The 21478-nt window shown below is 34.9% G+C and overlaps 1 pseudogene; it reads left to right on the top strand.

Annotated features, from left to right (window-relative positions):
- The first annotated feature begins 2647 nt into the window (after positions 1-2647).
- Positions 2648-2992, top strand: LOC116754451 (annotated as a pseudogene).
- Positions 2993-21478: the final 18486 nt, after the last annotated feature.

Below are 21478 nucleotides of genomic sequence, written 5' to 3'. Positions count from 1 at the left end.
CATGAACTTAGGGTATCTTTTCCATTTATTTAGATCTTTAATTTCTTTCAACAATGTTTTATAAATTTTAGAGTATAAGTTTTACAATTATTTGTTAAATATTTTATTCTTTTTGATGCCATAGTAAATTGAATAGTTTTTTAAATTTAATTTTCAGATTTCATTGCTAGTGTGAAATAAAATTCAATTTTTCTATTGATCTTGTGTCTTACTCTCCTACTGTCTTACAGAACTAGTTTATTAGTTCTAATAGTTTATGTGGCTTCATTCAGATTTTTTATATATGGATGCATACCATCTGCAAATAGAGATAGTTTTACCTCTTCCTTTCCAATATGAATGCTTAATTTGTTTTCTTTTCTTGTCTCATTTTTCTGGTTAGAATCTCCAGGAAAATGTTGCATGGAATGGGTAGGACTTAAAATTTTGTATTATTTCTACTCATAAGGGGAAAGCATTCATCTTTGACCATGAAGTATGATATTAGCTGCGAACTTTTTTTAGATGCCTTTTATCTTTTGAGGAGATCTCCTTCTATTCCTAGTTTGTGGAGTGGTTTTTTCATAAAAAGGTGTTGGATATGTCAAGTGCTTTTTCTGCATGTATTTAGATGACCATATGGTTTTCTCTTTTATTTTATTGATGCTGAGTATTATATTAATTGATATTGAGATTTTAAACCAAACTTGCATTCCTGGGATAAATCCTACTTGGCCCCAATGTATAACCCTTTTAATATATTCCTAGATTTGGTTTGCTAGTATTTTGCAGAGAGATTTTGTATCAATTCATTCATTGTTCTTTAGTTTTATTTTTTGTGTGGTATCTTTTTCTAGTATTGTTATTAGGATAATACTGACCTCATTGAATGAATAAGAAATGTTCCCTTTTCTTTATCTTTTTTAAGAGTTTGTGAAAATAATGGTATTATTTTTTTAATGTTTGGTAGAGTTCACCTTGGTGGGGGGTGGTGGAGTGGGGGAGTGCATCAGTGTTTCCTTCTCTGAAGGGTATGTAGTGGTGATGGTTATTGGTTACCACAGTGACAAAAGCTACTGGTTTCCTCTGTAAAGCTGGCCTCTGGGGTCTGTGCAGACAAACATTACATAAAATATTACAGAATTTAAAAAGTTGTGGGGAGTCTGCCACTCTCATAGGGACTGTTTAAGTCCTCGACAGCAAAGCCTTCTAGAGTCCTCTGAATAGCAGGTCACTGGAGACATTGAGGGTACCCACTATGTGCCTGATACTGATAACCCCCACATTTCTTCTGTGTACTCAGCTGTCTCTAGACATCTCTGCTAAACTGATCTCCTCTGTGATACTTTGTGTGGTTATTCTTTTTTTTTTTTTTGCCTCTCTGTGTTGCTGTAGGTTCTTAATTAGACTCTTGAACCTTTCCTGGGTGATTTTCTTTCATGGATAGCTGTCTGATTGGTTTTCATCAGGGGACTAAGTCTAGTATCTCCCACTTTACCATCTTGCAACAATCCTCCTCTGAAGATATCTTGAATGGCTCCTTTTGAAGTCATTGTTTGATCTGACATCTTGGACTTTTCACAAGCCAGATTCTGTTTCCTGCTTTTTTCCCCCATGTGTATGGATTATGCTTTCCTCTTTCTTTGTGTGCCTTATAACTATTTTTCTTAAAACTACATGTTTTAGACAATATAATATAGCAACCTTGTATAAGATTTTCCCTGGTCTTGTTATTGTTGCTATATATTGTTGAATGAGTTGGCTGAACTATTTCAGTGATGTCTACTTCTTCATAGCATTAAAGCTCTGACATTATTTCTCAGAAGGCATATCCTTGGCATGTGCACAATCACACTGGGATGACAGTGATTTTTGTTCAACTATCTTTGATCCATTGCACTTTTTCTTTTCTCTCTGTTAAGTTGTTTGTCTGTGTTGGTATCACACCCAACTGAAATGCTCCATTAATTTCTGGTTGATTGCGCTATTGTTTTTGACAATTCCATGAGGTACAAAATATTCTATCATTTGATTCAGGTAAATTCAGGTCCCTCTGTAAGGGTAGTTTTCTGAGGTCAGACTTTAAGGTTTGTTTTCACTCCATGATGACTCCTCTTAGCTGTTTATTTTCCTGGTCCTCTCTGGTACATTAGCTGGCTTATGGTTTGGTTTGTTTTTCTCATGGTGCTACCAGCCTCATCTTAATTGCTTATCACCCAAATATCTACTGAGTTGAAGAACACCATAGTCTTGTGGATTCCCACATTTAATTCCAAATAAAGTCAGTTCTTTTGGGGAGGGTTTGGAGTACTCTGTAGTTATGACCCACCTCTGCTACTGGTCAAAATACAAGACACTTCTTTGGAACAGCAGACAGAGACAATTAGTGCAGGTTTTTGCAACCAGATTGATAGAAGTTGATGACAACTGTTTGCATTTGATCAGTAAATAATGGCCCATTGCTCATGAAACATAAATTTTATTGGGGGATGGAAACAGGAGGCAAAACATGTACAAAAGGTGAGGAAATGAGCTCGCAGCAGCAGAAGAAGCAGGTACAAAAATCCTGAACAGGAAAATTGATGAAAGAATTTAGATTGTTCTAAGAACAGCAAAACATTCATTGTCATTTGATAAGAGTGAGCTCTCATTCCTCCTCATTTCCAAGATGACCAAGAAAAGAAGGAACAATGGTTGTGCCAAAAAGGACCGAGACCAGGTGCAGCCTATTTGCTGCACCAACTGTGCCTGATACATGTAAAGATAAGGTCATTAAGGAGTTGGTCATTTGGAACATCGTAGAGGCTGCAGCCATCAGGGACATTTCCAAAGTGAGTGTTTTGGACACCTATGTGCTTCCCAAGCTGTATGTGAAACTACATTACTGCATAAGTTGTGCTATTTACAGCAAGTTGTTCAGGAATTGTTCTCCTGAAGCTGAAAGGACTGAATACCGCCACCCCAATTTACACCTGTGAGTGCTGACCCAAGACCTCCACCAAAGCCCATGTAAGGGCTAAGTCATTAAAGAAAGACTGAAGAAGTACTGTTCTCTGAAAAGACAATAAAATGGAAATTACAATTTAAAAAAAATGGAAAGAATGAGTGAGGAGAGGTTGTTTAGACTTTAGACAGATAAAAGTGATACTAAGAGTCTGGGTGTCATGTTAAATGTCATGAAGAAGCCATTTGCAGGTTATAAGCAGGGGAATGATGTTATCTGGTTTATAAAGATGATGGCATAGGCATATTAGATTGTTAAATATCTCTTAATTTTGAGAGAGATATAGCATTGATAAAGTGCAAGACAATTAACAAAACAACACTTGCATTGCTAAATGTAAATTGGTGCAGCTACTATGGAAAAGAGTATGGAGGTTCCTCAAAAAAATTAAAAATAGAACTACCATATGAAAATAAAAGCAGTAGTTCAAAAAGATATATACACCCTTATGTTCATTGCAGCATGATTTAAAATTACCAGGGTATGGAAGCAACCTGTGTCCATTGATAGATGAATGGACAAAGATTTGGCATATATATACAATGGGATATTACTCAGCCATAAAAATGAATGTAATATAGTCATTTGTGACAACATGGATGGACCTAGAGTATATTCTGCTAAATGAAATAAGTCAGAGAGAGAAAAACAAATACCATATGATCTCACTTATATGTGGAATCTAAAAAAAAAATTAATAAAGGAACAAACATAACAAAACATTACAGACTCACAGATACGGAAAGCAAACAATTGTTTGCCAAAGCAGAGAGAAGTGAGGGGGTTATGAGTGAAATAGGTGGGAAGATTAAGACGTACAAACTTCTGATTACAAATAAATGAGTCATGGGGATTAAATGTACAGCATGAGGAATATAGGCAATTACATTGTAATGTCTTTGTATGGTGACAGATTGTAACCAGACTTATCATGATCATTTTGTAATGTATACACATATTGAATCACTATGTTGTGCACCTGGAACTAACATGTTTAGGTCAATTATACTTCAATTAAAAAGAATTCATAGACAGTGGGAAGAAATGCATCAGAATGCTAATGGTGGTTATCTCTGGGGAAGATGGGGATTATGAGTGATTGATATTTTCTACTTTAGGCTTTTATGTATTTCTTGTCTGCAATGAATATGTATTGCTCATAAAATTAGAAAGAAAAGAACAAATGTTATTAAAAATGGGGGAAAAAAAAAAAACACTTGTACAAAGTTCATTGCCAGAAAAAACTAGTAATCCTAGCTAACAAACTCTTGAAAAAATCATTATTAGAAGTAGGGAATGCCTATTGGCTTTTTTCCAGCTTTGCTGCTAGAAGGCTTTCTTATTTCCTACTTTTTACCTACATTCCTCCTCTGTTCTTATTTTTGAGCATTCATAATTTCTGCCACTTGGCTGTTGTTTCAGTTTTTATTTTGCAATTACTCTTTATATGATTGATAATACATAAAAAGGTGATTTTTTCCCCCAACATCTTTTACACTTCCCTTCATCCCACCACGATCCTAATTTCCTACCATAAAAATCTCCCCAATTTTTTATACTGAATGACATATGGCAATGTCTTGAATATAAACAGCGATAGATTTACATTACCACCACTTTAAAAGAGACTATTCTTTAATTTCTTAATGCTACCTATATTGTATGTCAGAAACTTTATGAACAATCAGGGCTGGAAAATTTCAGGGGTCATAGTATAAAAACACAAACAGATAAACAAACTAAAAACACGACTGTAGGACTTAACATTTTAAAAAGAAAATATTTGGTAATTCTATTTTTAGTTTTCTGAGGAACCTCTACACTCTTTTCTATAGTGGCTGTACCAGCTTATATTCCCACCAAAAGGGTAGAAGTGTTCCCTTTTTTCCCCAACCTCTCCAGCATTTGTTATCTGTAGACTTTTTAATGATGGCCATTCTGACCTGTGTGAGGTGGTACCTCATTGTAGTGTTTTTTTGTTTTGTTATTTTTTTAAATTTAATTTAATCTATTTTTTTATACAGTAGGTTCTTATTAGTCATCAATTTTATACACATCATTGTATACATGTCAATCCCAATTGCCCAATTCATCACACCAACACCCCCACCACCCCACTGCTTTCCCCCCTTGGTGTCCATACATTTGTTCTCTACGTTTGTGTCTCAATTTCTGCCCTGCAAAGCCGTTCATCTGTACCATTTTTCTAGGTGCCACATATATGCATTAATATACGATATTTGTTTTTCTCTTTCTGACTTACTTCACTCTGTATGACAGTCTCTAGATCCATCCACGTCTCAACAAATTATCCAATTTCATTCATTTTTATGGCTGAGTAATATTCCATTGTGTATAAGTACCACATCTTCTTTATCTGTTCATCTGTTGATGGGCATTTAGGTTGCTTCCATGACCTGGCTATTGTAAATAGTGCTGCAATGAGCACTGGGTTGCATGTGTCTTTTTCAATTATGGTTTTCTCTGGGTATATGCCCAGTAGTGGATTGCTGGATCATATGGTAATTCTATTTTTAGATTTTTAAGGAACCTCCATACTGTTCTCCATAGTGACTGTATCAATTTACATTCCCACCAACAGTGCAAGAGTGTTCCCTATTCTCCACACCCTCTCCAGCATTTGTTGTTTGTAGATTTTCTGATGATACCCATTCTAACTGGTGTGAGGTGATACCTCATTGTAGATTTTCTTTTTTGTGTGTGTGTGTGTGTGGTACGCAGGCCTTTCACTGTTGTGGCCTCTCCCATTGTGAAGCACAGGCTCCGGATGCGCAGGCTCAGTGGCCATGGCTCACAGGTCTAGCCGCTCCATGGCATGTGGGATCTTCCGAGACCGGGGCACGAACCCGTGTCCCCTGCATTGGCAGGCAGACTCTCAACCACTGCGTCACCAGGGAAGCCCTCATTGTAGTTTTGATTTGCATTTCTCTGATGATTAGTGATGTTGAGCATCTTTTCATGTGCCTACTGGCCATCTGTATGTCTTCTTTGGAGCAATGTCTATTAAAGTCTTCTGCCCATTTTTCGATTGTTTTTTTCGTTTCTTTGTTGTTGAGTTGTATGAGCTGTTTGTATATTTTGGAGATTAAGCTCTTGTCTGTCACACCATTTGCAAATATTTTCTCCCATTCTGTCAGTTGTCTTTTTTTTTTTTTTTTTTTATGGTTTCCTTTGCTGTGCAAAAGCCTGTAAGTTTGATTAGGTCACATTTATTTATTTGTGTTTTTATTTCTATTGCCTTGGGAGACTGATCTAAGAAAACATTGGTATGATTTATGTCAGAGGATGTTTTGCCTATGCTCTCATCTAGGAGTTTTATGGTGTCATGCCTTATGTTTAAATCTTTAAGACTTTTTGAGTTTATTTTGTGTATGGTGTGAAGGTGTGTTCTAACTTCATTGATTTACATGCAGCTATCCAACTTTCCCAGTACCACTTGCTGAAGAGACTCTTTTTCCCATTTTATATTCTTGCCTCCTTTGTTGAAGATTAACTGACCATAGGTGTGCTCTCTATTCTGATCCATTGATCCCATATGTTTGTTTTTGTATCAATACCACACTGTTAGGATTAATGTAGCTTTGTAGTATTGTCTGAACCTGTGAGAGTTATGTCTCCTGCTTTTTTTTTTTTTTTTTCCCTCAGGATTGCTTTGGCAATTCTGGGTCTTTTATGGTTCCATAAAAATTTTCAGATAATTTGTTTTAGTTCTGTGAAAACTGTCATGACTATTTTGATAGGGATCACATTAAATCTGTAGATTTCTTTAGGTAATATTGCTATTTTAACAATATGAATTCTTCCAGTTCAAGATCATTGGATCCATCAATCCCACTCCTGGGCATATACCTAGACAAAACTATAATTAAAATATGTACATACACCACTATGTTCATAGCAGCACTACTCACAGTAGCCAAAACATAGAAACAACCTAAATGTCCATCGACAAACAAATGGATAAAGAGGATATGGTACCTATATACAGGGGAATACTACTCAGACATAAAAAGAGAACGAAATATTGCCATTTGCAGCAACATGGATGCTACTAGTGATTATCATACTAAGTGAAGTAAGTCAGAAAGAGAAACATAAATACCATATGATATCACTTATGTGTGGAATTTAAAGTATGGCACAAATCCTATCTTCAAAACAGAAACAGACTCACAGATATAGAGAACAGACTTTTGGTTGCCAAGTGGGAGGGGGAAGAGAGAGGGAAGAACTGGGAGTTTGGGATTAGCAGATGTATACTATTATATATAGGATGGATAAACAACAAAGTACTACTGTATAGCACAGGGAACTATATTGAATATCTTGGGATAAACCATAATGGAAAAGAATATAAAAAAAGAATGTCTATATGTGTATAACTGAGTCATTTTGCTGTACAGCAGAGATCAGCACATTGTAAATCAACTATACTCCAATTAAAAAAAAAATAAAAAAAACTAACACCAAAAAAAAAAAAAAAAAAAGAAGCAATTACCTCACAGACTCCCATGGGGCCCTGAGTCACTGGTGAGGAAGTGGTGGGGTGAGATCCAGCCAGGTATAAGGAGCTTCTAGACTGAATGAATCATCCTTATAGTTGGCAGGCCCCCAGGTAAAACATTTAAAAATAAATAAGAAATAAAACACACTCCTTAACATGAATATTTAATATCAGTATCATTTTGTGGTTGAGTTCCGATGCTATTTAATAAATAGATGTTTGTTCCAGTAACCAATATTAAAATATTGAAACCAATTAATGTATACCATATGTAAAATAAGTATATTTATTTTTTACCTTATTAGCTTACCCATTAAAGATGTTGTAAGACAAAAAATAAAATCCAAAGAGTGGAACTAGAATTTCAAAAGTGTAACTTTCTATTAATTGTGACAACTTCTCCTTCCTTAATATCTATCACTTACTCAAATCAACATATTAAGATCATAAAATTAAATTTTAAAATGTAAGCTACATTAGTCAAAAAGGTCTATTGAGCCAAATATTCCCTGGAGAGCAGAGGTTTGGAAATTTTTGAAAATATATTAACTCACTCAAGTTGTGGGCAACAAATGACTAGTGCATAGAAATATATTCGCCTGAATATGCTAGCATATGCTCAAGAAATGTCTAATTTACCTTCAGGAAATAACTGAGTTTTTGATGTCTCAGGTTAACTATATATTTTTTGCAATGTGAAATCAGCATTTTTCAGAAATATGAAAAATAATTATAATTACTTCCATTTTATAAATGTTCAGAGAAGTTAAGGGATTTACCCAGAGAAACAATGTTAATAAAAGTCCACTTCTCTTGCTCAAAATCACTACAGCATATTACTTTTAATTTGATTGCTTAATCTTAGCAAATTATATAGTTAAATGAAATAAAAATGCAGACCATTGCTATTGGATTTTTGGGGGTATGGATTTTTCCCATAAAACTGTATATAGGCCATTATACACAAAATATGCCTTGAAATTTTGTGTCCAGGAAATTTATGGATTTCCTAAAATACACAAAAAGGTCCCTAAGTTCTCTGGATAGGATTTGAGTGAGGCTAACAGATCTAATAACTGAATTGCAGAGTCTCTCAGGCTATTCTCTGGCTTTAACTCACCAAGTTACACAGAGGGATGGCATAATAAATAACACCTCCAAATTTGTTACTGAACTGAGAAGCTAACATTTATTTATGTTTGTATAGTGTCCAATATTAAAGGTGCTGTACATGTGTTAACACATCTAACGTTCTCAACAATCTGTAAAGTTAAGTTGTTTCTATAACCAAATTTTACAGGGGAGGAAACTGAGTCTCAGAGAAGTGAAGTAACTCAACTGTGTTACAGAGCTAGGAAAGTAAATGCTGAGTTTGAAGCCAGTGAGTCTGCTGTCAGAATCCTTGCTTTGAATCATTATCTTGATAGGAATGACGTTGGGAATACTTTTCACTTTTTGTGAAGATAATTGCTCTCAATTTTTTAGTACCCCTTTGTAAAATTATTTTATTATCAATACTTAGAAAGGTTGATAGAAAAATATTAAATATATATAATCTAAATTATGGATTATGGGTAGGCTTTGTAGACACAAGATCCTTATCATTGGTTCACATTATCTGAGGAATCTTCCTTGTTTTTTCTTGTTTATGATTATTTTACAGAGTCAATACTTTTTCCTTTATAAAAATGAATCTACATGGTTTCAGAAGAAAATCTAGATCTAAGACGGAGACTTCTGAAGTTATGAGGATATTAGGGAGAACTTAAGAAATGAAAATAATGTATTGTCTTTCCAATCACCAGAAATGCAGAAAGTAAGGGAATAGGGAGGCACTTACCGCATTATTTGAAAAGGTGACATCATATATCCTTGGATACCTACTGCTTGCCTAGAAATTCCTGCTCTCTACCTCCCTGCCATATTGGTATTCTGAAATTATACACTGTATGATAACATAGAAGCTACAGGCTACATATCTATCACCCAAATTATTCTTCCACAGGGTTAGTGTGAATATGAAGTATCTATGTTATTACATATCCTTACATCCAGAATTTAATGGTTCACATGTGATAAATGAGACATATGTTTTGATCTTTCAGTAGTAACTCTTGTAAACTATCCTACCTCATGGCAGATGTGAATGTTACAGTGGCCCTATTATTTTGTGACTGGTTTGCCCATAGTTGTTTGTACAGGGATGAAGTATGTTCGAACATTTTTATTGGACTGCTCATTACTTCTTTTTTTCCTTTGCAAATTACCCCTCCCATTAATTTTTTCCAATTTCTTATTGTAGTTTTATATGTAAAATTTATCATCTTAACTATTTAATTTAGTTTTTTACTTCTGGTCTTTTTCAAATTTAATTTAATTTACATTGATTTTATTTTATATTGGGGTATAGTTGATTAACAATATTGTGTTAGTTTAAGGTGTATACAACAAAGTGATTCAGTTATGCATATGCATGTATCAATTCTTTTTCAAATTATTTTCCAATTTAGGTTGTTACATAATATTGAGCAGATTTCCCTGTGCTATACAGCAGGTCCTTGTTGGTTATCCATTCTAAATATAGTAGTGTGTACATATCAATCCCAAACTCCCTAACTATCCCTTCCCTGACCTCACCTAACTATCCCTCAGGTAACCATAAATTTGTTCTCTAAGTCTGTGAGTCCATTTCTGTTTCGTAAATAAGTTAATTAGTATCATTTCTTTTTAGATTCCGCATATGTGACATCATAAGATATTTGTCTTTCTCTGTCTGACTTACTTCACTCAGTATGAGAATCTCTAGATCCAACCATGTTGCTGCAAATAGCATTACTTCATTCTTTTTACTGGCTGAGTTATATTCCATTGTACATATGTACCACATGTTCTTTACCTGCTCATCGTCAATGGACATTTAGGTTGCTTCCATGTCTTGGCTATTATAAACAGTGCTGCAATAAATGTTGGGGTGCATGTTTCCTTTCAGACCATGTTTTTTTTCCAGATATATGCCTAAGAGTGGGATTGCAGGATCATATGGTAGCTCCATTTTTATTTTTTTAAGAAGCCTCCATACTGTTCTCCATAGTGACTGTATCAATTTACATTCCAATCAACAGTGTAAGAGTGTTCCCTTTTCTCCACACCCTTTCCAGCATTCCCTGATTATTTTTGATCCACAGTTTGTTGAATCCATGGATATGGATTCCGCAGATATAGAGGACTGACTGTATTCCACATGAGTCTGAATCACACACACACAAATGGATATAACAAGAACAACAAAATAGCAAAGCTTTAAAATTTAGTATTAAATCTTTAATTTTAAGAATTATCTCATCATTTTCCATATTATCTATTCATAAATTCTGTTACAACTGAAAAGTGAATATGAATATATTAATAATACAGAGTAATTTTTGGAGGATTGATACCCTTATCATTAGTTCAGCTTATCTGATGAATCTTCCTAAATGTTGGAATAAACAACCTGGTTATTCTAGCAACATTGTTCTCAAGAAATAGGAATGTGCACACCTATAGATCTTTTAGTAGTCACAATGTACAGCAAATAAATTGATTTCTTTGGAAAATATGATTCTTTCTTTCTTATCCTCTAGTTAAAGAGTTCAAACACTGCCAGATGCAGGGCACATTTTTAAAATTTGATCTCTACCATGTTGCTTATATGTTGTTCTTAAACCAAAATATTACAAATAAGTTTTCTGATATTGTGCTAATGTTATGCTTTGGCAAAACTGGGCTCTCAATCCTACAACACAGGCTTAAGAGAAATTGAGTAGTTACTGATAACATTAGGAGGAATATAATCTTAGGACTAAGTTGAGCTGAGAGAAGGGTATTTGTGTGAGCTGAGTTGCCAGGTATTGGAGTAGTCATTTAAAGCAACAAGCCAAAAATGAAGTTAAGCCTTTAATCACTTAACTGCAAAGGTATAAGCCAGAGGATAAAACCAGAAAAAACATCAACTCCCCCTGTTCCATTTTCCCCCATAGAACAGTGCACTAATTGAGGGTCAGGTGGATCAACACAGACGTGGGGGTCATCTCACTGATGAGCAAGCCCAAAAGAAAATGTTCTAGAAGTTTTATGGCCCCAGGCATTGGAGAAAATGTAGAGGACAAAGGTCCAGGAGTGAAAAAGTTCTGGGTACTGAGTCAAAATGGTAAAAGGTGTCTTCAGTGTTTTCCCTTCTCTCTCTTCCCCTAAGGAGGTTTCAACAGAAGCACCCAAAGAAGACCTCTGGCCAAAGCCTCAGATTAAGAGACCTAGGAACGAATGTGCTTGGATTAAGAGTGCGAATACTGGAAAGAGTGTGACTGGCTAGTTGTGTCCTTGACCACAACTCCTCTCAGAGACTAAAATCTACTGGCTGTGCACAAAATCTGGTGTGGAGAGAGCAGATTTTCCCCATGAGGCCTGCCAAAGAATGCTTTTGTCAGGCCTATAGTCAAGCCTGAAAAATCAGACTTAGTTTTTCTTTTTTTTTAAGTTTCTCCAGAATATTTTATTTTCTTAATACATCTTTATTGGAGTATAATCACTTCAAAATGCTGTGTTAGTTTCTGTTGCTCAACAAAGTGAATGAGCCATATGCATACATATATCCCCATATTCCCTCTCTCTTGGGCCTCCCTCCCATCCTCCCTATCCCACCCCTCTAGGTCGCCACAGAGCTCCGAGCTGATCTCCCTGTACTATGCTGCTGCTTCCAAGGCTACCTATTTTACATTTGGTAGTGTATGGATTTCTCTAAGACATTGGCCTGTAAATTCATTCTGCAAAGATTTGAATAATCCTAATTAGTCTCTAGCAGCACTCTTGGCACTTAATAGTTATCTGGTGGATATTTCTTGACAAAATTAGTATTTTTAAAAATTTTAATAAAACCTTTAAGAATTTTTTTTCCATGTACAACATAAAAAACATTAACCCAGCAGTGTGGTTCTCACAAAAACAGCACAAGAGTAAAAATCAAGAGTTCAATTTTAATTTTCTCATTAGAGAATGTTGTTATTCTTAACAGTTTACTTAAATTATATTTACAGTTTATAAAAGCTACAGTTTTTTTAGCTTTGTGGTTAACAGTTCTTAGTCTCTCATTCTCTTTCATTAATGCTGGGTCATAAGAAAAATCAGTGTATTAGGAAGCTCAGGAAGCTGTTTTAATGTTCACAAGTACACGATCTTAATGCAATGAAAAAGTAGGGAGAACTATTATTAGGTAATATTACACAGAAAAAGCAGAATAACAAAATCTCATAAACAATTTAGTACTTGCTCAACATAATATGAACTTAATAAATATATTCCATATATTTTCTTTATTTAAATTTTCATCTTTATTTTGTTAATCCATTGACTTGTTAAACACTGTCAATTGTAGTAACCTGAGTTCATTACCTTAACATTCAGTGTTTATGTTTTATGAGTCAAGGTTCCAGCAGATGACTGATAGCACACACAAAGTGTTTCCTTTTCTCTACATCCTTACCAACACTTGCTATCTCTTGTTTTTTTTTATAATAGCCACTCTAACAGGTGTGAGATGATATCTCATTGCGGTTTTGATTTGCACTTCCCTGATGATCAGTGATGTTGAGCACCTTTTCATGTACCTTTTAAGCATTTGTATGTGTTATTTAGGAAATGTCTATTCAGTTCCTCTGCTTGTTTTTAAAATTAGATTGTTCGGTGTTTTTCTGTTATTGAGGCTTGTGAGTTCATTACATGTTTTGAATATTAACTCTGAATCAGATATACGATTTGCAAATATTTTTCCCATTCCACAGGTTGCCTTCTCATTTTGTTTATGATTTCCTGTGCTGTATAGAAGTTTTATAGTTTGATATGGTCTCACTTATTAATTTTTGCTTTTGTTGCCTTTGTTTTAGTGTCAAATCCAAAAAATAATTAGCAAGACTGATTTCAAAGCACTTACCCTCTGTTTTCTTCTAGGATTTTTATGATTACAGGTCTTACATTCAAGTCTTTAACTCATTTTGAGTTGATTTTTGTGTATGATGTAAGATAGTTGTCCAGTTTCATTCTTTTGCACGTGACTATACATTTTTCCTGGCATTGTTATTAAATGTTTTCTCTATTATATATACTTGGCTCTTTTGTCATAAATTAATTGACAATATATGCAGTGGTATATATACAGGCTATATGCTGCTCATTGCATGTTCCCCTTACACTTTGTAAAAGCCTCAGCTAGAGAATTTTCCTGATATGGTGAATAAATGCCTTCTTCCTTCAGGATCTGAGTCCTTGGTGATGCTGTCTTTATTATGTTAAAGCTGTTTTCCACTACTGAAGATTATTATGCAAAGATACCAAGGAATGACCCAATGAATTCCTTGGGGTCTACATATAGTCCTTCTTGATCCCATTGAGTAGCAATAGCCACATTTCTCCTTTATAAGCAGAAAATACCACATTAGTCTGTGTATTGTTTACCTTTGTTGCCTATTTGTTCAGCAGCATCGAGACCAAAATAACCAGGAATAGCTTCAGCTTTCATATTTATGATATCATGGCTGTGTTTCCTAATGGAAGCCTTCCTCTCCTGGGCTCTGTGATCTCCACACATATGAACCCAGAGTCATGAGGAAGGGAAGTGAAAATCTCTTCTCTGTTTATTACATGCAATCATGAGAGATATCTTTCACAACTTTACATAAGTCCTGAACCCTTTGTTACTGGTTATGGGGACAAAGCCTAAAATATTGGCTACTGGATTAGGGTACATATCACCTGTTGTAGATATGCTCCCCCACCTCACAAAATGATATTTCCCATGGTTTATTCTTTGGTAACCATTCAACAATTTTATGGAGCCAACTAATTCTGGGTGATAGAACAAATGATATTACCAGTGATTTCATGGGATTTATTTTATAGTGTAGGATGTGTGAATTATTCCAGTGTACAGATGTGATACTGTGTAGGATGTCATGCAGTGGATATTCTATAAGTTATTAAATAATGGTTCTGGGCAGAGAAAACAAATGTATAACTGGAATATGTATCTATTCTTGTAGGGAGAAATTGCGGCCCTGCAACCCCCCAAAGAAAAGCATATATTTTGTAAACCTGTTACCTGCTAGCAGGTCTTCCAGAGAATTATGTCATTTTAGGGCTCAAGGTTAGCCTTTGGTATTGGCATGCATTCTTCTCAGTAGTAACAGTAGCTAGACTAGTTACTACTGAGAAGAGTACTAGTTACTTAGTGAGAGAAATTTCATATTTTTGAATCTGTCCTCAGCCCCATTCTCTGGCACCATGAACCCTTTATACATGAGACTATTATGAAAGCACAGGGATGGCTGAAAAAGTGTTCTGATTAAAATCTGAAGAACTGTCTCCAGCAGTTCGTTATGTCCCCCATTAAAGTGATACCCTCTAGTGGGCATTTATGAAAGATATAAATATTTTTACACTCTGGTCTATTCTGAGAGATTCACCCACGTGTATTCCCTTTGTCACTAGTATTCCATGTCATCCTTACTGAGTTCCATTAACCAGTTATCCATGACCTATGAATCCGTAGATATCAACCTCAGTCCTCAGTTGTCTTTTTCACACAAAGTGGACATCCATATAATACCAGGGTTTCTGACTACTAAGAAAATTTACCCTCACTGGAAATAACAGGCAGATCCTTGTGGGATAAAGATTCAGTAATTACAGTGAAATTCATTGTTTAAATAATTACTTAAGCAAGGAATAAAAATTTATGAGAAGTCTAGCAACCAATGTAAAAAATTTGTAAAACAACAAAAGAAATACAAATAAAAAGGAAATAAAATATAGAAAAGTAAAATGCAGTTATTGAAAATATTTGCAAATGATGCATTACCTATAAAATGAAAGTGAATCAGTGAAAAAACTATAGATCTGATGAGAGAACTCCTTAATTAGGCATGACAAAAAATAAATTCTCATGGGCACAGATGATACACAAAAACACTCACACAGAAAACAAAGCTCTTTTATACACCAACAATTTATTATGCTGCTTAAATTCATGACTTTGGGGTTGGAAAGCTTGGGTTCATTCTTAGCACTGCTACTTTAGGGTATTTGTTATTTCATTGTAAAAGAAGAGATGGGATTTCCCTGGCGGTCCAGTAGTTAAGACTCTGTGCTTCCACTGCAGGGGGCATGGGTTATATCTCTGGTCAGGCACTAAGATCCCACATACCATGCAGTAGAGCAAAAAATTAATTAATTAATTAACTAAATTAAATAAATAATTACAAGAGGAGGTAATAAAATTAGTATAAATCTCCAAATACTTGTGATGAACTACATAGAACAATCATTTTAACATTATATACATTAAGTACTTATTTACTATAAATTTATTAAGACCAAAGAAATAACCTAAACAAAAGATTTAAAATATATCCCAAGATATTCATATTAATATTGTAATATATCAATAATCCTTAAATATGAGTGTGTTTAATACAATTCTGCTCAAAATCCTCTCTTTTTCCCTTAAGTTCCCTAAAACATAAGCAAATGGCTTATTTATATCTTGGCAAAATAAAGTTATATTTCTATAAAACACAATTAAGTAAATTAATCCAAATATAAATAATATTAATAGTTAAAAACTGTATTATATATGAATATCTGACATCTCTTATTCTGCAAGATATCAAATACTGTAAAGTATCACTATAAAACATAGAGTTGACCCTAAACAACATAGGGATTAGTGGTGACTACCACCGCACAATGGAAAATCCATGTATAACTTTATAGTCAGCCCTCCATATCTGTGGTTCCACATCCCTGGATTCAACCAAATGCAGATCATGTAGTACCGTAGTATGTATCTAGTGGGAAAAATCTGCATGTACGTGGACCCACATGGTTTAAACCCCTGGTTTTCAAGAATCAACTGTATATGTAAAATTAAATTTTATAAGATGTGAATAATTTTACTACATAAAATTTAAATACTTTTCTTATATTAAAAAATTAAAATCCCTTAAATGAAATAAAAAATAACCTGGGAAAAATATTTGAATCATATAAATCTCCTAAACTAATAAAGTAATTAACATGAAAACAGCATTTCAAAAACAGTAAAAAGGTTGGCAAAGACAAACAACATACAGGCAACTCAGGAGAGAAGAAATATGCCTACACTAAAAATATATGCAAATTTTTGACAATGTTTGCAATGTTAACAATCATTAATAGGCATAAAATACAAATAAATATAAATGAAAAATTAGCTAGTATATATTGCCAATGAACTGGTGAAGATTCACCATGTTAAACTTCTAATCTTTAAAGATATACATATTCATAGGTTAGGCTTATAAACTGACATGTTTTCAAAGTGTATCTTGTCATTATGAATCAAAGTCTTTAAAATGTGTTACAAAACAATTGCATATCTAGGAATTTACTGTATGGAAATTATAAAGGATATTAACACAGATTAGCTAATAGAATACTCAGTGTATAGTTTAAAATATTGCAAGACAGGAATCACCAATGGCTGTAATGTTCATACAATTTAGATAAGGAAAATATTCTATAGGAAAGTATATAAAAATACATAATATATATTCAATACACATTCACATATATCCTTTGTATTTATTATGAAAGTCAAATCCTTTACTCTGTGTATGTACATAATCTGATTAAAAATATATGCATATGTATGCAAAGTATATGTACAAATATGTACAAAGATACATATCTATATACACAAAGATAAACATATATACACAACATTTTGTAAGGAGGAAAATATATTCATAAATTACCTAAGATATCAATCAGTAAAATTAAACTGAACTCATACCTTTAATACTATAAGAAAATAATGGAAAAAAAAAATTTTAATTGTTCCTATGTGAAAAGAAATTTAAAGTTAGGAAATAAAGTTAGAACACTAAAGAATCCAGAACATAAAATCAGATGGAATCTAGGTATTGATAAAGAAATGACTATATATATATATATATATATATATATATATACATATATATATCAAAAGCATATTGGGACAACCAAGATTACTCTACCCAGCAAGGATCTCACTCAGATTCGATGGAGAAACCAAAAGCTTTACAGACAAGCAAAAGCTAAGAGAATTCAGCACCGCAAAACCAGCTCTACAACAAATGTTAAAGGAACTTCTCTAAGTGGGAAACACAAGAGAAGAAAAGAATCTACAAAACAAACCCAAAACAATTAAGAAAATGGTAGTAGGAGGAAGACTGGTTCAAGATGGCAGAGTAGAAGGACATGCTGTCACCCTCTCTTGTGAGAACACCAGAATCACAACTAACTGCTGAACAATCATCTACAGGAAGACACTGGAGCTCACCAAAAAACATACCTCACAACCAAAGACAAAAGAGAAGCCACAATGAGACAGTAGGAAGCATTCAATCACAATAAAATCAAATCTCATAACTGCTGGGTGGGTGACTCAAAAACTGGAGAACACTTATACCACGGAAGTCCACCCACTTGATTGATGGTTTTGAGCTCCATGTCAGGCTTCCAAACCTGGGGGCTTGGCAATGGGAGAAGGAAATCCTAGAGAATCAGACTTTGAAGGCTGGCAGGATTTGATTGCAGACTTCGACAGAACTGGGGGAAACAGAGACTCCACTCTTGGAAGGCACACACAAAGTAGTATGCACATCAGGACCCAGGGGAAGGAGAAGTGACCCCATAGTGACTGAACCAGACCTACCTGCTAGTGTTGGAGGGTCTGCTGCAGAGGCAGGGGTGGCTCTGTCTCACCGTTAGGACAAGGACACTGAGAGAAGAAGTTCTAGGAAGTACTCCTTGGTGTTAACCCTCCCAGAGTCTGCCATTAGCCCCACCAAAGAGGCTGGGTAGGCTCCAGTGTTGGGTCAACTCAGGCCAAACAACCAACAGGGAGGGGACCCACCCCACCCATCAGCAGACAAGTGGATTAAAGTTTTACAGAGCTCTGCCCATCAGAACAACAGCCAGCTCTACCCACCACCAGTCATTTCCATCAGGAAACTTGCACAAGTCTCTTAGATAGACTCATCCACCAGAGGGAAGACAGCAGAAGCAAGAAGAACTACAATCCTGCAGCCTATGAATCAAAAACCACATTCACAGGAAGATAGACAAGATGAAAAGGCAGAGGGCTATGTACCAGATGAAGGAAAAAGATAAGACCACAGAAAAACAACTAAATGAAGTGGAAATAGGCAACCTTCCAGAAAAAAGAATTCAAAATAATGATAGTGAAGATGATCCAGGACTTCAGAAAAAGAATGGAGGCAAAGATCGAGAAGATGCAAGAAATGTTTAACAAAGATCTACAAGAATTAAAGAACAAAAAAACCCAGAGATCAACAATACAATAACTGAAATGAAAATTACACTAGAAGGAATCAATAGCGGGATAACAGAGGCAGAAGAATGGATAAGTGACCTGGAAGACAGATGGTGGAATTCACTGCTGTGGAAGAGAATAAAGAAAAAAGAATGAAAAGAAATGAAGACAACTTAAGAGACCTCTGGGAAAACATTAAATGCAACAATATTCGCATTATAAGGGTCTTAGAAGGAGAAGAATGAGAGAAAGTACCTGAGAAAATATTTGAAGAGATTATAGTTGAAAAACTTCCCTAACATGGGAAAGGAAATAGCCACCCAAATCCAGGAAGCACAGTGAGTCCCATATAGGAAAAACCCAAGGAGAAACACGCTGAGACACATAGTAATCAAATTGGCAAAAATTAAAGACAAAGAAAAATTATTGAAAGCAACAAGGGAAAAATGACAAGTAACATTCAAGGGAACTCCCATAAGGTTAACAGCTGATTTCACAGCAGAAATTCTACAAGCCAGAAGAGAGTGGCATGATATACTTAAAGTGATGAAAGCAAAGAACCTACAACCAAGATTACTCTATCCAGCAAGAATCTCATTCAGATTTGCTGGAGAAGTCAAAAGCTACACAGACAGGCAAAAGCTAAGAGTATTCAGCACCATCAAACCAGCTGTACAACAAATGTTAAAGGAACTACTCTAAGTGGGAAACACAAGAGAAGAACCTTCAAAAAAAAAAAAAAAAAACAAAAAACAAAAAGAATTAGAAAAGTGGTAATAGGAACATACATATCAATAATTACCTTAAAAGTGAATGGATTAAATGCTACAACAAAAAGACACATGCTTGCTGAATGGATACAAAAACAAGACCCATATATATGCTGTCTATAAGAGACTTGCTTCAGAACTAGGCATACATACAGACTGAAAGTGAGGGGATTGAAAAAGATATTCCATGCAAATGGAAATCAAAAGAAAGCTGCAGTAGCAATACTCATATCAGATAAAATAGACTTTAAAATAAAGAATGTTACAAGAGACAAGGAAGAACACTACATAATGATCAAGGGATCAATCCAAGAAGAAGATATAACAGTTATCAATACATATGCACCCAACATAGGAGCACCTCAATACATAAGGCAACTACTAACAGCTATAAAAGAGGAAATCAGCAGTAACACAATAATAGTTAAGGACTTTTAACACCTCACTTACACCAATGGACAGATCATCCAAACAGAAAATTAATAAGGAAACAAAAGCTTTAAATGACACAATAGACCAGACAGATTTAATTGATATTTATAGGACATTCCATCCCAAAACAGCAGATTACACTTTATTCTCAGTGTTCATGGAACATTCTCCAGGATTCATCACATCTTGGGTCACAAATCAAGCCTCAGTAAATTTAAGAAAATTGAAATAATGTCAAGCATGTTTCCTGACCACAGCTCTATGAGACTACAAATCAATTAGAGGGAAAAAAAAAACGTAAAGAACACAAACACATGGAGGCTAAACAATACGTTACTAGATAACCAAGAGATCACTGAAGAAATCAAAGCAGAAATGAAAAAGTACCTAGAGACAAATAACAATGAAAACGTGACAATCCAAAACCTATGGGATGCGGCAAAAGCAGTTCTAAGAGGGAAGTGTATAGCTATACAAGCCTACCTCAAGAAACAAGAAAAATCTCAAATAAACAATCTAATCTTACACCTAAAGGAATTAGAGAAAGAGGAACAAGCAAAACCCAAAGTTAGCAGAGGGAAAGAAATCATAAAATCAGAGCAGAAATAAATGAAAAAGAAACAGAGATAACAATAGCAAAAATCAATAAAACTAAAAGCTTGTTCTTTGAGAATATAAACAACATCCATAACCCATTAGCCAGACTTATCAAGAAAAAGAGGGAGGGGCTTCTGCCTGCCGATGCAGGGAACACGGGTTTGTGCCCTGGCCCGGGAGGATCCCACATGCCATGTAGCAGCTGGGCCCGTGAGCCATGGCTGCTGAGCCTGTGAGCCCAGAGCCTGTGCTCCGCAATGGGAGAGGCCACAACAGTGAGAGGCCCATGTACTGCAAAAAAAAAAGAGGGAGAGGACTCAAATCAATAAAATTAGAATGAAAAAAGAGGAGAAGTTACAACAGACACCACAGAAATACAAAACATCCTAAGAGAATACTACAAGCAACTCTATGCCAATAAAATGGACAACCTGGAAGAAATGGACAAATTCTTAGAAAGGTATAACTTTCCAAGATTGAACCAGGAAGAAATAGAAAATATGAACACACCAAGCACAGGTAATGAAATTGAAACTGTGATTAAAAATCTTCCAACAAACAAAAGTCCAAGACCAGATGGCTTCACAGGTGAATTCTATCAAACATTTAGAGAAGAGCTAACACCCATCCTTCTTAAACTCTTCCAATAAGTTGTAGAGGAAGGAACACTCTCAAACTCATTCTATGAGGCTACCATCACCCTGATACCAAAACCGGACAAATATCCTACAAAATGAAAATTACAGGCCAATATTACTGATGAATATATATGCAAAAGTCCTCAA

The sequence above is a fragment of the Phocoena sinus genome, chromosome 5 (assembly GCF_008692025.1).
Source record: "Phocoena sinus isolate mPhoSin1 chromosome 5, mPhoSin1.pri, whole genome shotgun sequence".
NCBI lineage: Eukaryota > Metazoa > Chordata > Mammalia > Artiodactyla > Phocoenidae > Phocoena > Phocoena sinus.
The sequence above is the reverse complement of the archived record's forward strand: the minus strand, read 5'-3'. Positions and strand labels throughout refer to the sequence as shown.